This window comes from Myxocyprinus asiaticus, chromosome 15 (assembly GCF_019703515.2).
Source record: "Myxocyprinus asiaticus isolate MX2 ecotype Aquarium Trade chromosome 15, UBuf_Myxa_2, whole genome shotgun sequence".
NCBI classification, from domain to species: Eukaryota; Metazoa; Chordata; class Actinopteri; order Cypriniformes; family Catostomidae; genus Myxocyprinus; species Myxocyprinus asiaticus.
In genome coordinates this window covers 48564630-48570826 of record NC_059358.1, presented here as the reverse complement: position 1 = coordinate 48570826, position 6197 = coordinate 48564630, and the positions used below count along the sequence as shown (strand labels likewise).

The 6197-nt window shown below is 47.3% G+C and overlaps 1 pseudogene; it reads left to right on the top strand.

The window, feature by feature from the left end:
* Positions 1-4344: 4344 nt before the first annotated feature.
* LOC127452707 (protein NLRC3-like) lies at positions 4345-5901 on the top strand (annotated as a pseudogene).
* The last annotated feature ends 296 nt before the right edge of the window (positions 5902-6197 follow it).

The following is a 6197-nucleotide window of genomic DNA, read 5'->3' as shown; positions in this document are numbered from 1 at the left end:
TGGGCAAAGGCAAACGGGCGGTCGGAGCTTTCCAACTTCAAGCTCCGGAAGAGTTGACGACTTTCCTCCGGAGCGCGACCAACCCGTTGCAAGATGGCTCTTTTTAGATCTCCGTAGGCCAGGAGGCTCGACGCTGGCAGTTGTTGAACCGCGAGCTGGGCTTCCCCGGACAATAGTGGGATCAATCGGGCTGCCCATTGGCCGAGCGGCCAGCCCCAGATCTCGGCGGTCCGCTCAAACAAATCCAGGAAGGCCTCACGGTCGTCCGCCGCCCCCATTTTCTGTAATGCTGGCGGGGGTAACGGCGTGGGTGTGTCCGGGGTCGCGGCTGAGGATGCCCCCTGGCCGAGGAGGCTCCGGATTGCCTGCCGGTCCTCGGCTTGAGCATGCATGAGCTCGACAAACCGGCGGTCTTAATCTTGTCGGAGCTCAAGCAGCGTTTGTTGGTGGTTCTGATGTAGGCTGGCAAGGGCTTGGAGGATCTCCACCAACTGGGAGGACTCTACGGGACGACCTCCATCCATCTTCGACCCAAACTTCAATCCCGGGTTTCGGCACCAGTGTAAAAGATGAGGCGAGGAGCAGTTTTTCCTTCTTCAGGTGAGGCTTTATTTTCCCCTCTTGGCAACACCACTTTAGAGTTTACCTTCACACACTAAACTGACACTAACACACACAGCTTTCATAAATAAACTTTCACTACTAGAAAAATCCTTGCTCTGGCTCGGCTCTGTCGTATCCAGTCTCTCTCTCGACTGAGTGTTGTGTCGCTCTATTTATGAAATTAGAGACAGGTGTTAGACATAATTTAGCTCAGGTGTAAGCGCCCTTACCACTTTCTCTCTCCAGAGAGATGCTTGACCACGCCCCCGCTGCCACACAATCCTTCTCAATTGTGCTGTACTTAGTCTCTTTCTCTTAGCAAGAGATTACAACTAATGTACAGCACGGTGTGCTCCTCCTCCTCCACCATCTGGGACATTACCACTCCCACCCCCATCTGATGCATCCGTATGCAAGATAAAAGGGAGAACGAAGTCAGGAGAATGCAATAACGGCCTACCGCAAAGTGCAGCTTTCACCCGCGTGAACACCTGCTGACATGGCTTCGTCCACTGGAGTGGATCTGGTGCCCCCTTTTTAGTCAGATCAGTCAGCAGGCTGGTGACGGTCAAATAGTTAGGCACAAACTTACTATAATAGCCAGCCAGCCCCAGGAACTGTCTCACCTCCTTTTTGGTCTTAGGTCTCGGGTAGGCTGCAATTGCTGTGGTCTTATCAATTTGGGGCCGTACCTGCCCATGACCCAAGTGGAATTCCAGATACCATACTTCCACCCGCCCAATTGCACACTGCTTTGAGATTGCCGTGAGTCCCACCCGTCTCAATGACCTCAGGACAGCTCTCAGGTGCCACTGCCAATCATTACTGAAAATAATGATATCATCTGGATATAAGCGGCGTAAGCAGCATGCAGCCTGAGGATTCTGTCCATGAGCCGCTGAAATGTAGCCGGGGCCCTGAACAAACCAAACGGAAGCATCACAAATTGGTGTTATCAGAACGGTGTGGAAAATGCCATCTTTTTACGGGACATGGGAGTTAAGGGGATCTGCCAATATCCCAAATATCCAGTGTCGAATAAAAGCAAGCCACGCTTAACTGATCAAGTAGTTCAACAATCCGAGGCATCGGGTATGCATCAAACTTAGACATTGCATTGACTTTTCTATAATACACACAGAACCGGACCGAGCACCACTCTTAGGAACCAGAACCACCAGGCTGGCCCAGTCACTGTGGGATTCTTCTATTACCTCCATATCTAGCATGGCCTTTAATTATTCCGTACCACTTCTTTTTTGTGTTCAGGTAATCAGTAGGGACGACTGCGTACCAATACCCCTGGGGTCGTTTCGATATAGTGCTCTATGAGATTCGTACGACTGGGGAGAGGCAAGAACATGTTGGAGAATTCTCCTTGCAACCTGGCAACCTCCGTGACTTGGGATGGTGAGAGGTGGTCTCCACAAGTGACCGGGGTGACTCGATCGGTGACTTTTAAGTTCACCTCCGGCACGAGCTCCTCCCTCTGTGGAACTACCTTTGCCAAAGTCATGGGAACTGCCTCTCCATGGTTTTAGGAGGTTGAGGTGGTAAATCTGACATACTCTGCCTCTATCCATTAATTTAACCTCATTATCATTTCCCCGAAACGTCGTTTGGCATCAAAGGGTCCTTGCCACTTGGCGAGTAATTTAGAGCTCGATGTGGGGACCAATACAAGAACTTTATCTCCTTGTGTAAATTCCAGTAGTTGAGTGCCCCTATTATACAGCCAGCTTTGACGTTCTTGAGCCTGGAACAAATTCTCCTGTGTTAATTGCCCCAGTGTGTGGAGTTTTGCTCTCAGGTCAAGAATGTATTGAATTTTGTTTTTGCTGTTTGAAGGTCCCTCCTCCCAATTTTCCTGTAGAAAATAATTCAATAATTCAATAATACAATATAATACATGAATTCAAATGGGGAGAACCCCGAGAAGGCTTGCGGGACCTCTCATACTGCAAATAATAGGGGCTCGAGCCACTTGTCCCAAGATTAGTGAATGGGAGAGGTGGGGACTAACCACAGCCTCGACACTATGGTTTTGTCCCCGAAATGTACTAATGACCGTCACTAAAGGGTAATTTTTAATACCTCCATGCACACACCTTACCTTCACATGCCGGCTTGTATCCAAAGCCTCGGATTGAACCAAGCTTTGGTGAATGGAGGTTTGATTACAACCTGAATCCACCAAGGCTTGGGATGTACCCCCCTTAATTCTCACAGGTATCTGGTATGCTCCTGCTTGATCGGCAATAGCCTGTGGATGTGTCGAGGATCCGAACCAATGTCTCCACCTCCATCACGGGACATCGGTCCTGGAAGTGCCCAGGTTCCCCGCAGCTCCAGCAGACCGGCCCAGACTTCACGCCCACACCCGTGACAGCAGATTAACAAGCCTGTGGGGGCAAGTGGAGAGGGTTAGGGAAAACTGGTGGGTTCAAAGGTCCACGGGACCAAGGAACCAGTTCTGGGGTCATAATTACCCATTTTCGGGGAATCGGAACAGGACAAAGGGAAGGAGAGGGGGAGGGAAGAGAAAAAGAGAGAAGAAGAGGGCTCACCGGCCCCCGAATACGCCTCCATGTAGTCCTCAGCCAGCTGGACCACCTCATCCACCGACGCCAGTCGGTGGCACTGGACTCACTCCACTGTCCCTTTCGATAGCTGGGCGATTAATTGTTCCAGTACCACCAGATCGAGGACCTCCTCTGTGTCACGAACTTCAGCAAGCAGCAACCGTTGGTAGGTGTCACAGAGCTGTAAAGAGAATGTGAACGGGTGGCCGAGTTCGCCAAGCATCAGCGAGCGGAAGAGTTGGCCGACCTGTTGCGTGATGGCTTTCTTCAGGTCTTCGTACACCAGGAGGTTGGACACAGGAAGTTGTTGGGCCATGAGTTGTGCTTCCCTGGACAACAGTGGCAGGAGGCAGGCCACCCACTGAGTGCTGGGCCAGTTCCATGCTCCAGCCATCCGCTTGAAAAGCTCAAGGAATGCCTCCGGGTCATCCTGAGGTCCCATCTTCGCCAGCGTGACGTGTGGCTGGGTAAAATGTCTTTATTTTTGCACACTTTGCGGTGCAACACAACAAGGTTTGCTTTTCAACACAACAAAAGGAACACACATAAACACTGCTGCATGTTTCTCTCTCTCCCCTCCGGTAGTCTGGACTGCCCTTTCATCCCTCTCCAGCTCTCATTGCAATACAAAACAGCTGTTAGAGATAATTTCCCACAGATATCAATCCTTACCGCTTTTCCTCTCTCGACCTTGCTCTCCACAGACATCGCTCGGCCACGCCCCCATCTCCACAGTATCCTTCCCCAGGTAGGCGATCCCAGAATGCCCTTGATGAGCTCAAATCTCCATCAAATATCTTTGTGTTCTGCAGAAGAAAGAAAGTTATACAAGTGTGAGACGGCATAAGGTAGAGTAAATCATGGATTAGAGAAATCCTTTTGGGGTGAACTATACCTTTAAGACTTCTTTGTTAAATGTTTGTTTTTATAGTGTCCTACAGAAGATGCTGGACAGAGTGAACAGAAGAAGGAAAATAAAACAGGAGAGCAGAACAGTCAACAAGTGATACCTTAACACTATTCTGGGAAGCAGAAACTAGGTTTGCTGTAGTAAATGCAGTGAACATAGACTAACTGTCTATAACAAGAAAAATGTGTCATACTCTAAGCCTCTGGTAAAATGTTGCTGCTATTTCCCATTAATCATCCTTTATCAACAATGTTTCACAGACAAGACCAAACAATTGCTGAAGGAGAAAACAATGACTTTTTCAAATCCTATTTGAGGAAGAAGTTTCAGTGTCTGTGTGAGGGAACAGCAAAGCACGGAAACGCAACTCTCCTGAATGAGATCTACACAGAGCTTTACATCACAGAGAATGAAAGTGGATAGATCAGTATTGAACATGAGGTGAGACAGATTGAGACAGCATCCAGGAGAACAGCAACAGAGGACACACCAATCAAATGCAATGACATCTTTAAACCTTTACCTGGACAAGACAAACCCATCAGAACTGTGCTGACAAAGGGAGTCGCTGGCATTGGAAAAACAGTCTCTGTGCAGAAGTTCATTCTGGACTGGGCTGAAGGGAAAGCCGATCAGGACATCCACCTCATATTTCCACTTCCTTTCAGAGAGCTCAATTTGATTAAGGGCAAAAAACTCAGTCTTTCAGAACTTATTTGTGTATTTTTCAGTGAAACAAAACAAATGGAAGTATCCAGTGATAAATATAAGATTTTCTTCATTTCTGATGGTCTGGATGAGTGTCGTCTGTCTCTGGATTTTCAGAGCAATGTGAGGTTGTGTGATGTTAGTGAATCAGCCTCAGCCGATGTGCTGCTGACAAACCTCATCAAGGGCAATCTGCTTCCCTCTGCTCTCATCTGGATCACCTCTAGACAAGCAACAGCTGATCTCATCCCCTCTGAGTGTGTTGATCGAGTGACAGAGGTACGAGGATTCAATGAGCCACAGAAGGAGGAATACTTCAGGAAGATAATCAGTGATCAGAGTCTGGCCAATAGAATCATCACACACCTGAAGACATCAAGGAGCCTCTACATCATGTGTCACATCCCAGTATTCTACTGGATTTCAGCCACTGTTCTAGAGAGAATCATGGGTGAAGCAGAGAGCGGAGAGATCCTCAAGACTCTGACTCAAATGTACACACACTTTCTGATCATTCAGACAAACATCAAACATGAGAAGGACTATGAGAAGAAAGTGACAGAACTGGCTTTCAAACAGCTTATGAGAGGCAATTTGATCTTCTACAAGGAAGACCTGAGAGAGTGTGGCATTGATGTGACAGAAGCATCAGTGTACTCAGAACTGTGCACTCAGATCTTCAGAGAAGAGTTTGGGCTGTACCAGGGGAAAGTGTTCTGCTTTGTTCATCTGAGCATTCAAGAATATCTTGCAGCTCTATATGTGCATCTCTCCTGTACTAATGACAACTTAAGTGTGTTCGATCAAAGTACTAAGCCAAATCTGCTCTCGAAATGTTTGGACTTGATGAAATATAATTCATCAGTATCTCTCCTGCATCAGAGAGCTGTGGATGAGGCTTTGCAGAGTAAGAATAGACATCTGGACCTTTTTCTTTGTTTCCTTCTGGGTTTCTCACTAGAGTCCAATCAGACTCTCATACAAGAGCTGCTAACACAGACAGCAAACATCTCTCACAATGGTTCAGTACATCAAACAGAAGATCAGCGAGAATCCCTGTCCAGAGAAATCCATCAATCTGTTTCACTGTCTCAATGAACTGGGTGACCAATCATTAATGCTGGAGATCCAACAGTATCTGCAATCAGGAGAAATAAGACAAAGCAAACTCTCTTACAGTGGTCAGCTTTGGTTTTTGTGTTGCTAACCTTAGAGCAGGAGATGGAAGAGTTTGATCAAAATATTTTTATTGGAGCACAGAGTAAAGCAGATGACATTCTTCTGAAGCTGCTGCCTGTGGACAAAGCATCCAGATTAGCTCAGTAAGTAACACTAAGGACATTCATTTTTGTGTACTTAATTATGTGCCAAAAATATATCTAATTTCTTTTGAG